The sequence below is a fragment of the Stegostoma tigrinum genome, chromosome 12 (assembly GCF_030684315.1).
Source record: "Stegostoma tigrinum isolate sSteTig4 chromosome 12, sSteTig4.hap1, whole genome shotgun sequence".
In the NCBI taxonomy this organism is placed as follows: Eukaryota; Metazoa; Chordata; class Chondrichthyes; order Orectolobiformes; family Stegostomatidae; genus Stegostoma; species Stegostoma tigrinum.
In genome coordinates, this window is record NC_081365.1 from 69,463,476 (window position 1) to 69,479,465 (window position 15,990).

The 15,990-nt window shown below is 41.3% G+C and overlaps 1 protein-coding gene across 8 annotated transcripts in view; it reads left to right on the forward strand.

Annotated features, from left to right (window-relative positions):
- Positions 1–15,990, forward strand: part of LOC125457243 (rho GTPase-activating protein 6) — a 497,221-nt gene that overhangs the window by 464,468 nt on the left and 16,763 nt on the right. The window lies entirely within an intron of this gene.

A 15,990-nucleotide genomic window follows, 5' to 3' on the forward strand; every position in this document is an offset into this window, starting at 1 on the left:
TAGTGAATGCTGATAACGGGTGCAGTTTTAAAAACAGGTGGTATCCCTCCACATTAAGACCAGACAGTTAAAGAGATTGCTTTGTGTTAATGTTTGTTTTATCTCATCCACACTCCATACTCACAGTTTCTTCCTCCTGTGGTGAAAGTTCTGTGGGAACACAGCCCATGAATTCCTTTGTAATGAATCTCTGCTGACTCTGGAGCGGCCAGTCACAATTCTGTTTTGTTTCCAAGCTCCCTCAGCTCCGAGGGGGCCACAGTTCATATTGTTTTGACATTTGTATTAAGCCCTAGCAAAGAAACATCTGTCTTGTTTTAGAGGAAAGTTAACACAGTGCGGAGCAGAGGAAAGCATTTGCCAGCCATTTTCACCCACTGAGAATACATGACTGATACTTGCAGTATGGTTCTGCTTGAGAAAGGCTGTTTGTGAAAAAAGGCCTCATGGATCGAACCAGTGCCATGTGCTGCAATCTGAGTCCAGTGTCATGACACGTCAGTTATTCTTGTGACCTGCTCATGGTTTAGATATGTTTTTGTTGTAACATGGAAAGTAAATCCATTTGTTCTTATCCCTGGCTTTGTCCTTCTTCGAGGCTTCCTCGCACAGTCATAAAGAGGAAGCCATTCAGCCCATCATAACTGTTGTATAGCTCAACTTCACTGACTCATCTTGCTGCATGACCCTCTATTCACTTGCCTATTGAAAAGCTATCAAAATGAATAGTCTCACATTATTTCAGTGTTCACAGGTTGAGGATGAAAATTGCAACATCGTACTAGTGAGAAAAACAGGAAGGAATTATCAAGCTTGCATTTATATGGCGTTTGTTTACTACTATAGCACTTCTGAAAGTGTTTTTATAGTGAAAGTAGCACTTTTGGGAGTGAAAGGGATGTCAGTTCGCACACATCAAGATCTCTCGATGAACAACGTAGGAATGATCAGATTTTTGTTAGTTTTTCTAGATAAGGGATAAATATTGGCCAGGGTACCAGAGGGAAGATTCCTATTCTCTTTGAAAAGTGCCCAAAGGTGTTTCTGATCCAAATATGACACCTCCTGACAATGCAGAAATCACTCAAACTAAATGTCAGCCTAGATAACGTATCATTGAAATCTGTAGTTCTTGCAGTCGATGAGGAGTTTGTGGATAAATTATTACAGTCTGTCATACCAAAATCATTCAGAAAAGACAGGATGAAAATGAAATAATAAGTTAGCTAAAGCTAGGAAAGTGCTTTTTTGAGTGGGTGAGTGTGACCCTACTCTAGTTCCCACTTGATAAAATGATTGGTTCATTTTGATCTTTTCACAATTTTTGCACTAACTTAAAATACTCACAAGTTAAGTTATAGCATTGATTAAATGTGGAATAAAAGCTTCCAGCCTGGCCTCTGCAATTTTACAAATGTAAAGGTTTATAGCACGAGTAGGCCATTCAGTCCTTTTGAGCCTGCGCCACCATTCAGAAAGGTCATGGCTGATCTGATTATCCCGTAACCAACTGGAACATTGTCTCCACCTCTACTCCTGGCCCCAGTTCTACACTCAGCCCCAGCCCCAAGCTGTACTGGGTGTTCACCCTCCATCCCCAAACACACACCCCCTCCCCACTGTCCTGAGCGTCCCCCCTCATTGAGGCTCAATGGTCAGTCCTCAGCAAAGGGCTCACCTTCATTCCCTTGTGCCCCACATGTAAACGATTCCATGTATGTCACAATGTCAAGCTCTTTTTTTCCTCTGTCTCCGTGCCTATTTCTTTGAATGGGAATCCAACCTACCCCCTAATGATCCCTTCTCCCACCTCCAACAAATTCCATCTTCCTGAACACTCCCTACTGGCTTCCTACCCTCTCTTGACCTCTTCATTTCAAACTGCAGCTGAGACATCAATCACTTGGATCCCTCCACCCCTCTCACTTACTGTGATCTCTCCTCATCAGAACAGTCCTTCACCTCAACCCCAACTTCACTGTTAAACCCACCAATAAAGGAAGTGCGGTGGTAGTATGGCAAACTGGCCTCTACATTGCTGAGGCCAGATGCTATCTCTCTGACACCACCTCCAACCATGCCTTGATCATGACCTCACCCACCTCATCATTTTGGGAGATCTCCCGTCCACAGCTTCCAAACTGATTGATTCTCAACCCTGCATTGCCCATTTCAGTCTCCTTCCCAAAATCCATAAACCCAACTGCCCCAGTCGACCCACTGTCTCTGCCTGCTCCTGCCTCACCGAGCTCATCTCCTCCTACCTCGACTCTATTCTTTCCCATTTGGTTCAAGAACTCCCTACCTATATTTAAGATGCACCCCATGCTCTCCACTTCTTCCAAAATTTTCATTTCCCTGGCTCCCAACACCTCATCTTCACCATGGACGTACAGTCCCATTACACCTGTATCCCCTGCACAAAGGGCCTAAAAGCTCCCCGCTTCTTCGTATCCCATAGGTTCAACCAGTCCCCTTCCACTGACATTCTTGTTTACTTGGCAGAACTGGTCCTCACTCTCAACAATTTTTCTTTTGATTCCTTCCACTTCCTACAAACCAAAGAGTTGACCATGGGCACCTGCATGGGCCTGACCTATGCCTGCCTCTTTGTAAGATTTGTGAAACAGTCCCTATTCTGCAGCTATGCTGGCGTCATCCCTCACTTCTTTCTCCACTGTATTGATGACTGCATCGATGCTGCCTTGTGCTCCTGCACGGAACTCGAGCAGTTCATCAATTTAGCCAACATCTTCCACACTCTTCGCAAATTCATCTAGACTATTTTTGAACCACCTTCCCCTTCCTAGGCCCCTCCGGAACCAACTCACCACTGACATCCATTATCAAACCCACTGACTCCCACAACTACCTCTGCTATATCTCCTCTCACATACCCTCCTATAAAAATGATATCCCATTCTCTCAATTCCTCCTCCTCTGCTGCATCTGCTCCCAGGATGAGGCATTCTACTCCAGGATATCCCACATATCCTCCTACCTCACGGACTAGAATGTCGCATCCTCTGTAATTAAGAGTGTCCTCATCCGCATCTCCACTATTTCCCGTAATTCTTCCCTCAAACCCACCCTTCCCCCAACAACAATAAGGATAATGTCCCCTCAGTCCTCATGTACCATCACACCAACCTCCGAATCCAACACGTCAACCTCCAACATTTCTGCCACCTACAATCAGACCCCACCACCAAAAAGATATTTCCTTCCCCACCCCTGCCCACTTTCTGTGATCCATTCATTCCACAACTCCCTCATTAGCTCCACATTTCCCCCCAATCCCCCCAACATACCTGATACCTTTCTCTGCAACTACAAGAGGTGCAACTCCTGCCCCTAAGCCTCCCTTCTGACTTCCATCCAAGGCCCCAAACAATCTTTCCAAATCTGGCAGTGTTCACCTGCACTTCATCCAACCTCTTATATTGAATCCGTTGCTCCCGATGTGGTCCCCTCTGTGTTGGGAAGACTAAATGCAATCTCTGGGACTGGCACACAGAGCATCTACGCTCTGCATGCACCAACCAATTTGACCTTCTGTTTGCCATCCATTTTAATTCCCCCTTCCACTCCCCTGGTAACATGTCCATCCTTGGCCTCCTCCACTGTCAGAGTGAGGCCAAACATAAACTGGAGGAGTAATACCTGATGTTTCGCTTTGGGAGCTTACAGTCCAATCTCTCAGTTTATTTATTAATCACTTTTTAAATTTGTGCCTAAATTGGCAATTTCATTTATTCCCACATCATATTCCATTTGTCAGATCTTTACACACTCAACACTTCTATATCCCTTTGTGGCCCCCTAATATGTTCTTTCTGTCTATCTTTGTGTCAATAGCAAATGTAGCAACCAAACATTTGATTTCTTTGTTCACATAACTTTGTATACATTATTGAAAATTGAGACCACACCACATTAATCCTGTAGCACACAATTCATTATGTGCTGCAAAGCAAAAAAAAGACCCAATTATTCCTACTCTGTTTTCTGTTAGATAGCCAATCTTCTGATTCGATCTGATCTATGATTTTGGTCTGTGTGAATTTACTCGTAGTAAAGATAATAATTCAGAGAGTGGAATGCTCGACTGATGTTGACTTCCAGCTGCTGCTGCACACAGACCTCGGAGGTGCATACGTGGAAAAGAATTAGAGGCAATGTTGTTTGAGATCTTGTTGATTAATTCGGTGCGTCACACTGACAGTGCTGAGCAATTTTCCTAGGCCACCCTCAGTCCTTGGTGCCTCGATGGACAATGATAAGCAGATCCTCTCCCTCCGACTGCAACGATTTTCCTGCCCAGCATTAGCAAATATCCTGAGCCCTGGCGATACACCTGTGTGGACAGTCACTTTTTGCTGAAGACAGTAGTGTCAATGTCCCTTGCTATACTATCCCCGAATACCATTACACCGCTTTTTTGTTTCCTCCACTTGAATGGCTCCTGCATCAGTGTCAGGGTCCGAAGGAGGTTTACAAAAAAAGCTTCCAGGGATGAATGGCTTGTCATATGACGACCATTTGAGAACTCTGGGTCTGTACTTGGTGTGGTTTAAAAGGATGAGGGGCAATCTCATTGAAACATGCAGAATACCAAGAGAAATATATAGCGGATGTGGAGAAGTGTTTCCACTGGTAGGAGAGACTATGATCAGAGGGCACAGCCTGAGAGTGAAGGGAAAGCCCTTTAAAACTGAGAAGAGGAGGAATTTCCTCAGCCTGGGGATGGTGGATGTGTGGAAAATCATTGCCACAGAATGCTGTGGAGGCCAAGTCATTGAGTGTGTTTAAGACTGAGATAGATAGGCTTTTGATTAGCGAGGGAATCGAGGTTTATGGGGAGATGGTAGGGGAATGGAATTGAGAAACATACCAGCCATGATCGAATGGCAGAGCAGACACAATGGGCAGGATGGCCCCATTCTGCATTCAAATGTTATGGTTTGACATGCTCATCCACCCTGCAGTCTATGTTCTCACCTCAAACCATGCTCCCAACCCCTTGGGACCCTTTGGTATTTCTTGAATCTTGTCATTGCCCTCTACTGTGAAGACTGATGCAAAATACAAATTATTTACTCAATTTCATTGTTATTTTCTAATTCCTGTCATTATTTCCTCAATTTTTTAATCTAAAGGGCCCATGTTCACTTTGTCCTCTTTTCCTTGTTTATATATTTAACAAAGCTCTTAATGTCTATTTTTGTTGTATTTACTCGTTTTTTCCTAGTTATTTATTTTTTTGGTCATGCTTTGTTGAATCTAATAACTCTCCCAACTCTCTGGTTTTCCTCTAATCTTTACCACATTGTATGTTTTTCTTTTAATCTGGTATTATCCTTAACTTCCATGGCCGTTCATGATTGCTTTATCCCCATGCAAACCCTTCTTCCTCACTGGGATATATCTTCACTAAGTCATTAATTAATCTTAAGCTTTTGCCATTGTTTGCCAACCCTGCCCTTGTTTCTTTGGAACTGCCATTACTTAAATTCAGCTCAGTTATTTCTGACCTGAGTTTCTCGATCGCAAACTGAATGCTAAGTTTTACTGTGTCATGGCTACTATTCCCTCGGTGTCTCTTCCTCTGAGATTATTGATTAAATCTGCCTCTTTACATATTATCACATCCAAAATAGCCTAATTCCTAGTTGGATCCACAGTATTTTGTTCCAGCAACTGTCTGGAACATAGTCTGCATTCTTCCTCATGGTTGCCTTTCCAGTTTGATGCTCCCAATCTACATGAAGATTAATGTCACCCACGATTAATGGACAGCCTCCCCTCACCAATTGTTCTACGTGAAGTTTGTGTAGTCTGGCATTTCCGTGAGGGGTGCAATTGGTAAATTGTACCTAACACACACATTGCTGCTTTTGTCTGGGTTAAACTATATCCATGTTTTCATGCAAACTCAGTACAGGCCAAAGGTAAGCTCTCCCAAGAATTGATACAGACAAGTGTAATTGATAAATAACAGGTATAGCACCAATGTAGTGTATAAAAGGCAAGGAACAAGATTCACCTCTGTGGTGGGTAGAGGTGGGGCAGTGCAGGAGACCACAGACAAAGCAGCAGTTATTTCTCCGTTGATGCTAATTTAATTCTGTAGAGGTCGGGTAGACCTGTGGTTTCAACTGAACAGTTAGTCAGGTGATTGATGCGGGATTACTGTGACCATGTGTGCTTCTCTGCCTGGGACTCAAGACATAAGGTGTTGAACCTTCCCCAGAGTGAGCAGTGTAAATGGGAACTCGCCCACTTTCTGATAAGAGACGGATACATTCTGTAGGTTGTAATGGTTTGGCAGAGCAATTTACTAAACAAGCAAAAGGAAGCGTTCTCTTGAATATGAAATAGGTATTGGCACATGTCACTTGTCCGTAAAATTCTCCAATCTTCTATGCTGTATGACATTAATTCACCCTAGAATAAACTGTTTCCTCAGCAGAAATCATGCTGAAATTCCAGGCCTTTTTTCCGTGAGTCTGAAACCTTTAGCTCACGCTATTTCGCCAGCCAAGTCTTCGATCTCTGTTCAGGAAGTGCTTCGATAAGTTTGTCTTTCTTTCTTTCTCTCTGAGTCGAGCCCCAAGTCTATAATCCTCTACTTCCTGGAAAATCAGGAACTTATCTAACAGTTCATTTTTTAAAAAATGTTGTCATGTAGTCAGCAAACCAGAGATTTGTGTGCACCAGCTGCCTTGTGGTTAAACAGTCTTGGGACTGAGATGGGGGGGGGGTGCCCTAAAGAGGCAATGACCTTTAACCCAGGGGCTTTGGCAAGATAATTTGTCTATGACCTGGGACAGCAGCTGAAACATGATATTTTATAACTAAAAATTGCAGCATTACCAAATAATAAATAATGTATATCTGAGGTAGCACCAGTACACTATTTACGTAATGCAATATGTACTGAATTCTTGTATGGAAACTACACAGTGTTGTATGTAAAATAAAAATTAGGATCCGAGACAATGCTGGGGCAGTCGGCACGTGCTGGCGCTAATATTGCTGCACAAAATGTGCAGCTGTTAACATGGAGTGTGTAGTCAAATCCTAAAGTCTGTGGTGGCCAGCTAACCCCATTCGCCCTGATTACGTGTGCACCAGCAGCCAAAAGGAGGAATTATTGTAAACTCGGTTAAGGGTCATCTGCATGCATATAGGGGAAGAGTCTGAAACGGATGTTGGGTCATTTGCAGGTACAGATCAGGGTGAAGTACATCTCTCTGACACTTTGTTTTAAAAAAATAAGTCTCACATTCACGGTGTATTATGTATACATCTTGAGCAGTTTCTTCTAAAGCAGCCCAAGCACCTAGCCTTTGAGATAATGCCAGTGGGTCATTGTTAGGAAGAGTTCCAACTCACCTGAACAATTCCACGCCCCACTACCCAGTCATAAACTTTCTGCCCTCATTTAGGGACACATGTTGTCCCAGAATTATCCCTCCAATTCAATTTATAGCCATTTTCATGGTGAAAAAAGCATCAGTTCAACCTCGGGTTTGTGTCAACAGTTGAGCAATCCAGCCAGTTCCATAACCCCTCCCTATCGCTCATAGACCTGTATGTTTAATTCACTCAGTACCTTCTGACACATTCTTTTGCAGAATCTCCTGCTCCTCCTGTTTAAACCTTAAATCAAAGAATCCCCACAGTGCAGAAAGAGTCTGCACCAACCCTCCGAAGAGCATCCCCCCCTTTCCTTGTAACCTTGCATTGACCATTGACCCCAAATACTATGGACAATTTAGCATGGCCAGTCCACCTAACATACACATCTTTGGTCAGTGGGAGGGAACCAGAGCACCCGGCAGAAACCCATGCTGACATCGAGAGAACTTGCAAACTCCTTACAGTCACCCAAGCTGAAATTGAAGTTGGGCCCCTGGCCCTGAGAGGCAGTGCTAATCATTATGATATCAAGCTGCCCTGTGCTCTCTACTCCTTGTGCCCTCAGTTGAAGGGATCAGCTTTTCCTTGTCTAATTTCTCAGAAATCTGTCATAATCCTGTGATGTGTATCGAGTCTTTGCTGAGCCTCCTTTGCTCCAAGCAGAAAAGCTGCAGCTTCACCAACCTTATCTTGTAGTTAAAATCCTTTGATCTTTGAGCCAATCACCTCTGAACCTTTTCATGGGTCCCTGTTCATTTCTTGCTTGTGGTGACCAGTCCTGGGTGGAGCATTCTCAGTTGTGAGCTTGTCTAACTTGCCTGTTTTAGCAACTTTTTGATCTATCTTGACTTGCCAATATATGTTATATAAAATGTTGTTGTTTCAGTTGAAAACTGATTTCTCCAGCTGACAAGAATGTGCTTGGTTATTCTACACTTAAAGCTTATTCCAATTAGAGCACCGTCATCTCCATTTTCTAGGTATCTGGTTGAAGATGTCCTAACCGTAAGGAGATGTTCCACTTTCAGTTTTAAATGTTTTTTTGGATCCATTGGATATACAAGGCAAAGTTGCACAATACAATCTGTAACTTTAAGGTACCTAAAGGGCTTGGATCAAAAGTCCATCATTTGCAGGTTATTTTCAAAGCAATCATTTTGTGTAGGCTACACGTGCAACAGAGCTCTTTCTGACCTTCATCAGGGATCGTCCCTGTTTCTGGAGCTCTGTCATTGGATGCCATTTATCAGTTTTATTTTCTCTTTACTGAATTTTCCAGTCATTGATGTCCCATGTTCATTTTCATTGAAGGAAGAATCTCTTAGTACAGAACTTGGGTATTGCTTTAAAAAAAACCACATTGTTGAATCTTTTCATTTCACTGTCATCAAGACAATTCTAAAGAAATATTAAAGCATAAATGAAAAACAACATTTATACAATATGAGAAGAGAGTACTGTTTGCCCATCTGCTAATCGGAGTCCAGCCAATTAGCACTGTCCTCTCATACAAATGTTGTTTTCCTTTACTATGCATTTCTTACGAATTTCTTGATGAGTGTCAGTCAAAACATTTCAACAAAAAGTGTCTTTTCTCAGCAGTTTGTAAGTTGAGAAATCCTGTCATGTATATTGTGATAGATGTGGTTACAGTAAGTTAATGATACCAAACAAAACAATTCGGGTAATATAGAAATACAGTTCTAGCGCACTCAGTATAAATGAAAGTTGGGGGTCATAGCTTACTTTCATTGTTGATATTGCTGCGGCTATGTCTGTTTCTCAGAAAAACGGTATGACAACTCACCGAGTCCCATGCCCTTATGCAAAACTGTGTGAAACTCGTTGGTTATTTATTCCAAAAATATTACTCCAGTACTAGGTTACATTAAATTTCAGGAAGAATATGATAATGCATCGAATTACTTGAACATTTAATGGTAGTGAAAGGGAATAAGGTCTTCCTGATGGGAGGTAATTGGCTTCAGAGAATAAGTTAAATTGGGCCAACTTGATTAAGTAGGGGTCAATAGTGTGCACCTAACATTGAGGAAGTGCTAAGTGAGCACTTTTTTTCTAAGAAACGAAGACCAAATAACACAATTAAACATCAGAAAGCTGAAGCCAAGCTAAACGACGATGGAAAGCAAACACTTCTCAAGATGATAAAATGTGAGGCTGGATGAACACAGCAGGCCAAGCAGCATCTCAGGAGCACAAAAGCTGACGATTTCTCCAGCTGAACAGCCTCCCTTTCTTTGTTCATCTGCCCTAACCCTAACCCATCGAAGGTTGGCCAATTTGTCATGGATCCTCCTATGTTATGGATACCATTCGACCAGAACAAATTAATATATGCTTTAAAAATTATGAATTCAATTGGGCATTCTCAAGCTAACACTAGATTGAATACATTAGTTACTGAATACAAGAAGAAACCTTTTAAGTAACACGCAGATTATAAGTGAGAAGTGAGTCTTTAAAAAAAATGTTAAAAGATAAGCGTATGCCTCTGGCAGTTTGTGAAGAGTAGAGGAGTGTTTATAGTTGGGCAGTTAATTTCTGGATTCTTGTCTTTGTGGTTGATTGAAATTCATTTCTCCTCCTCTTTTTGGTGGCTGGTTGCTTGCTGTGTATCTGGTTTCCAGCATTCGGTGTAATAGAGTCACTTACCTGCAGTGCAGATCAACAAGTGGATGGTACGTCAACACTGACTGTCACAGCACATTGATATTCAAACCCAGGCTAGTATACACAAGTAGCGCAGTCAGCTGGTGCAAACAAGCACATCAGCTCACAAGAAAACTGTCTTCCAATGGTTTCAATGTGATGTATTTAGGAGAGGAAAAATGCATTTCAAAGTAAACTGTAATGTCCTAGAAATTATCACAGACTGTGAGCATGATAGGAGAAAAGATACTAAACCAGAAATTGCTGGAAAAAAGACTCAGCAGGTCTGGCAACGTCTGTAGAGAGAAAGCTGAGTCAACATTTTAGGTCCAGCGACCCTTCTGGACTTGAAATGTTAACTCTACTTTCACTCCACAGATGCTCCCAGATGTAGAGTTAACATTTTGGGTCCAGGAGGGTCACTGGACCTAAAATGTTGGTTCAGCTTTCTCTCTACAGATGTTGCCAGGCGTGCGGAGTTTTTTTCCAGTAATTTCTGATTTTCAATTTTTTTTTCTCCCATGGTGTTCACAGTCTGTGATAACTTCCAGGAGACTACAGTTTACTTTGAAGTACATTTGTCCTCTCTCTCAAATCCATCACATTGAAACCTTCATGATATCTTGCCAAGTTTGACATTATCATGTCCTTCTCTCAGACTATTACAAATGTCCAGTCAACATCTGATTCTGTATTCTTTTGTTTTAAAAATATACATAATGTGGTATAATGATTCATGGTCATGACCAGGGTTACAGTGAAAGACTGGGGAAGTGATACCAGTTAAGTTGCAAATTGAGTTGACTAGCTAAGACGGCAGGTACCGACACAAGTATGAAATTGCTTCCTCCTGTGCTGCAAGATTTCTCTGATTCAACTCTAATTTTGGTTAAGATCATTCAACCATTAATCTAGTCTAGCCTAGTCTAATTTAGGTGTAGGTTAAAAAGCCATTTGCTAGTTTGCTAGAATTGTGCTACAAACCATGTACTAGCTAATATAATGGGTAGTGTGCTGTACTCCCTTCACTCCTCTGCAGCACACCAGTCTAAATGATGCAACTCTATCTTCTCAGTTATTCTTTATGAATTCTTTCCAGACGTGCACAAATATATAACTGCTCGTACAAGCACAGTTCCTTTACTAAATCAAAGAGCTGCTTGTCAAAGTAATTTATTGAACAATGGTGCTGTTCGTTCTTAGCCACTGGAATTAGTGAAAACAGTCATCTATTCTAGCAGCTTTAACAGCATCAGCTTGAAAAATCGGGGTGAAAGATATAGGACAGATGTCAGAGGTAGGTTCTTTACTCAGAGAGTAGTAAGGGAATGGAACGCTTTGCCTGCAACGGTAGTAGACTTGCCAACTTTAAGGGCATTTAGATGGTCATTAGATAAACATATGGATGATAATGGAATAGTGTAGGTTAGATGAGCGTCAAACTGGTTTCACAGGTCAGCGTAACATTGAGAGCCGAAGGGCCTGTACTGCGCTGTTATGTTTTATGTTCTAATCTAGGGAATGCATGGCCTAATGGTATTATCACTACACTATTAATCCAGATCCTCTGGGGACCCAGGTTTGAACCTCACCATGGTGCATGATGGAATTTTGAATTTAAGAGCCTAATGGTGACCATGAAATCATTGCCAATTGTCAGAAAGACCCATCTGGTTTGAAGATATCGTTTAGGGAAGGAAACTGCTGCTCTTAGCTGGTCTGGCCGACATATAAAAATGACTCCAAAACCACAGCAATGTGATTGACTCTTTACTGCCCTCTGGGCAATTACAGATGATTTTTATCGTTCAGTAAGGACTACATGTATTTACATTTGAAAATGCAATCTGGAAGATGGAAGCTGCATTGTAAAGAAGGAATTTGTCCTTATTAACTTGGAGCATAAGTAGAATTGTGTCATACTGTTAGTTACAGAAGATGATGTAAAATACAGAGAACATGGACTTGATATTTTTGTGAGACACTGATACAAAGTGGCTTAGGGCTAAAACTCCCTAGCAGCAGTTTTCGTAGTTATATTGCAGTCACAGAACTGAGAAGGTTCGGATGCATGTGGACTTCCAAAAACTCTACAAGCCAAGACAACTCTACCTCCCTCCATGAGTGAAAGAACATTGATCATAGACTGAAAAGAAGAACTTCTAACTCGAGCAAAAAAAATTCTAGGCCCAACTGACCAGCTACCAAATTTGGGATTCTGTGTGGTTGACAACCGTCTAATATCATTTCAAAAAGAACTGAGAGAAAGTCATTTCATTCCACCCTTGTGGTTTGGACTCTTGATTTAGAGAAAATGTTTGTTTTTGCCTATGTTATCCAGCCGTGATATTGCTGGAAAATTCTTCCCATTGCATCAAGTATTTATCCAAATGTCTGATCCAGTTCTAATAAAAGGTCACAGACCTGAAGTATGATCTCTACCTTTATCTTTCCAGTGATGCTACCTGGCCTTCTGAGCATTTCTGACATTTTCTGTTTTCTGCCTCAAGTTCCACTTGTATACTGATGGTGAACAGTTCTATCTGACCAGCAACTGTCTTACCCCTCTTGTTTCTCTTCCTTGCAAAACTGATGGCCCATACCTGATAATGGATGCACAGAAATGTTCTCAAAAAAAATTAAAAGACTGTTGTCATTGTCTTTGGATTCTGTCACGAGCTCTGCTCCATGACAACTATTTTCCATCCTTCAATCAGACAGCTGAACCAGACCACTTGCATTGTTGAACCTGAAGACTTTCCCACCAGTCATTTAATTTATCACCAACACTGCTGACTTCCATTTCTTTATCATCCCAGATCGCTCCCTCGCCCCCGACTCAGTGCATGTGCTGATGAAACTCTTAACCATATATCTATGCTGTCTTAGAGTTAACCATTTCAGTCCTATCCTGTCTGACCTCCATCACCCTCATTGTATAAACTTTGTGTTTGCCTGTACTCGGTTGCCTATGTTTTAACTTGCACGAAGTTCTGTTTTCTCCTACCCTGTGTTTGCTGACCTAATTTGTCACACTTGCAGGCAACATATCTGTTTTAAAATTGTGATCCTTGTTTTCATTTCTGACACATCCTCACCGCCACCCCACGCCATCCCCATAGCGTCCGCCAGTCTTTCAAGCTTTCACAATCCCTCCACTCTTCCAATTCTAGCCTGTTGTGCCTGTCTATTTTTAATCAAATTAAATTCTGGAATTCCATCCACAAACTTCTCTTCCTTTTAAGATGCTGCCTTTTTGACCAAATTTCTGAGGAAGGGTCTAGGCCCAAAACGTCAGCCTTCCTGCTCCTCTGATGCTGCTTGGCCTGCTGTGTTCATCCAGCTCTACACCTTGTTGCCTTTTTGACCAAGTTGGGTTGTTTTTCAGACTGGAGGCCTGTGACCAGTGCTGTTCCATGGGGATTGATGCTGGGTCCACTTTTGTTTGTCATTTATGTAGGTGATTTGGATAAAAATTTAGGAGGCATGGTTAGTAAGTTTATGGTCGACACCAAACTTGGTGGTATAGTTGACAATGAAGAAGGTTATCTAAGAATACAAAGGGATCTTAATCAGTTGGAGCAATGGGCTGAAGAATGGCAGATTGGTCTTAATTTAGTTCAGTGCAACGTATTGCATTTTTGTAAAACCACCAAGGGCAGGACTTATACAGGTAATGGTAGGGCCCTGTGTATTGTTATTGAGCAGAGACACTTAGAGGTTCAGCTAACAGTTCTTTGAAGGTTGCATCATAGACAGTAGTCAAGGCATTTCGCAAGTATGTCTTCATTGCTCAGATCATTGAGTATAGGAGCTGCAATGTCATGTTGAGGTTATACAGAATGTTGTGAAGCCAAGTTTGGAGTACTGTGTATATTTTCTGGTCACCCTGCTGCTGAAATGATATTATTAAATTGGATAGGGTTCAGAAAGGATTTACCAGTATGTTGCTGGCATTGATGTGTTAAGTTGTAAGGATAAGCTGGGACTTCTTTCGGTGGTTCGTAGGAAGTTGAAGGGTGACACGAAGAGGTTATAAAATCAAGAGGGGCATTGATAAGGAGAAAAGCAAAGGTCTTTTCCTAGGGGTGGGCGAGTTTAAAACCAGGGGGCATATTTTTAAAGTGAGAGGAAAAAGCTTTAAAAAAGACCGAATGAGCAACCTTTTTACACAGAGTGGTTAATGTGCAGAATGAACTGCCAGAGGAAGTAGTAGCTGCAGGTACAGTTGCAGCATTTAAAAAAACATTTGACAGGTATGTGAATAGGAAAGGTTTAGAGGGATATGGACCAAATGCAGGCAAGTGGGACTAGTTTAGTTGGGAAAACTTGGTTGGCGTGGACAAGTGGACCAAAGAGTCTGTTTCCAAGCTGTATGACTGACTCTAATTACCCTGAAATTTCCTGTGGTTTGGCATCAGCATTTTTATTGATAACTTTTTGTTTAGCACACTTGAGATGTTTAATTTTATTTTGGTGGTTTTATAATTTTTGTTTTGTTCTCTTATTCGCTTCTCGTAATCCTCCATTTGTTTTAGCTCACACTATGCTTTCCTTAGCTGGTATAAAAGAAGTCGTATCCTTAAGATAGATCAACTGTCATTTTAAGCTGTTGGAGGCTGTAAACTTCTGGTCTTCATCTAAGCAAAATTGTTTCATTTGATAGGAATTGTAATTATTTGATGAGGCACCCATTTCAATATGAAGCGTTTCCATTCCCTTGCAAAAAGTGAGGTTACTCGGTAGTATTTCTGCTGCTTCAGACAAGGTTTTAACCCATTTGTTGAATCTGGTTGAAGCCTCTGTTAAAATAGCAGAGAAATTAAATTTCTGGTCGACTTGAGAGGTTCTTGTGGCATGTTTTCAAGTGCCATAATGTTTCAATTAGACACACTGTATTGCTGCCTTCATTACATCACATTGTCATAACAAAAAAAAATCATCCGCCCAAAAGTCTTGCCAGATTTCTTTTTGCAAAGTACAGTGGAAGTGTAGTTTGGTTTAAGGATGTTGCAGCACAGTGCATTCAATTTTCAGAGATTTCTTCAATATTTCATGGATTTATATCCTACTGACTCAGAATTGCAGGCTGTGGAAAAAGGATGGAATCTGTCCCCACCCAGTTCATTCAAATGGTTCAAATTTTACTTTAAAGGTACTTAACAACTTTGCAAGATCTGTGAAAATATAATATTTTCACACAGGCTTCTTCCTAATAAAAGGCACCTGAGCCTTTCATTTAAAATGTTTGCTGTTCTGGTCTGGAGACTTCAAAGCTTTTAGAAATAAAATATAATTGGAAGTATCATCACTTATAGGGATCAGCGAACAAAATAATCATATAGCCGGGATACAGGAACTGGGTGTATTTCAGCAATTGCAAAGCAATTGAACGTGACAGAATATTTCGGTTAGTTGAGGATAAATTAAAACTAAGATTGTTTTGATGTATTTTCTTATGAAGTACTTTCAAAGTGGCTAGTTGCTTCTAAGCTAGCAAATGGTGCAGTATTTGCATTTAGCAAGGTCCCACAATCAGCAATTTGTTGAATGATTTTGTTTGATGGGTGTTTAAGGGTTAAATATAGGCAAGGCTAAGGGGGAAGCTCTTGCTCCATTTTGAAGTAGTGTCCTGAATTTGCGAGGTTATCTGATTAAAATCTTGCCTGAAGGAATGCAACCCCAATCTTGTATTACTCCATCAGCTTTGTACTGAGGTGTCACCCTATATTATGCAGCCAAGTGCCTGATGTGAGACGACCACAAATTTCCAACCTCAAAAGCATATAGGCACTCAATGTATTTTTCTTTTGTATGGATTTGTCTCTTGTGGTTTTGTTCTTGAATCAAATCCCCAATGTAGTGAACAGCCAGATTGTCTGCATGCCCTTCACT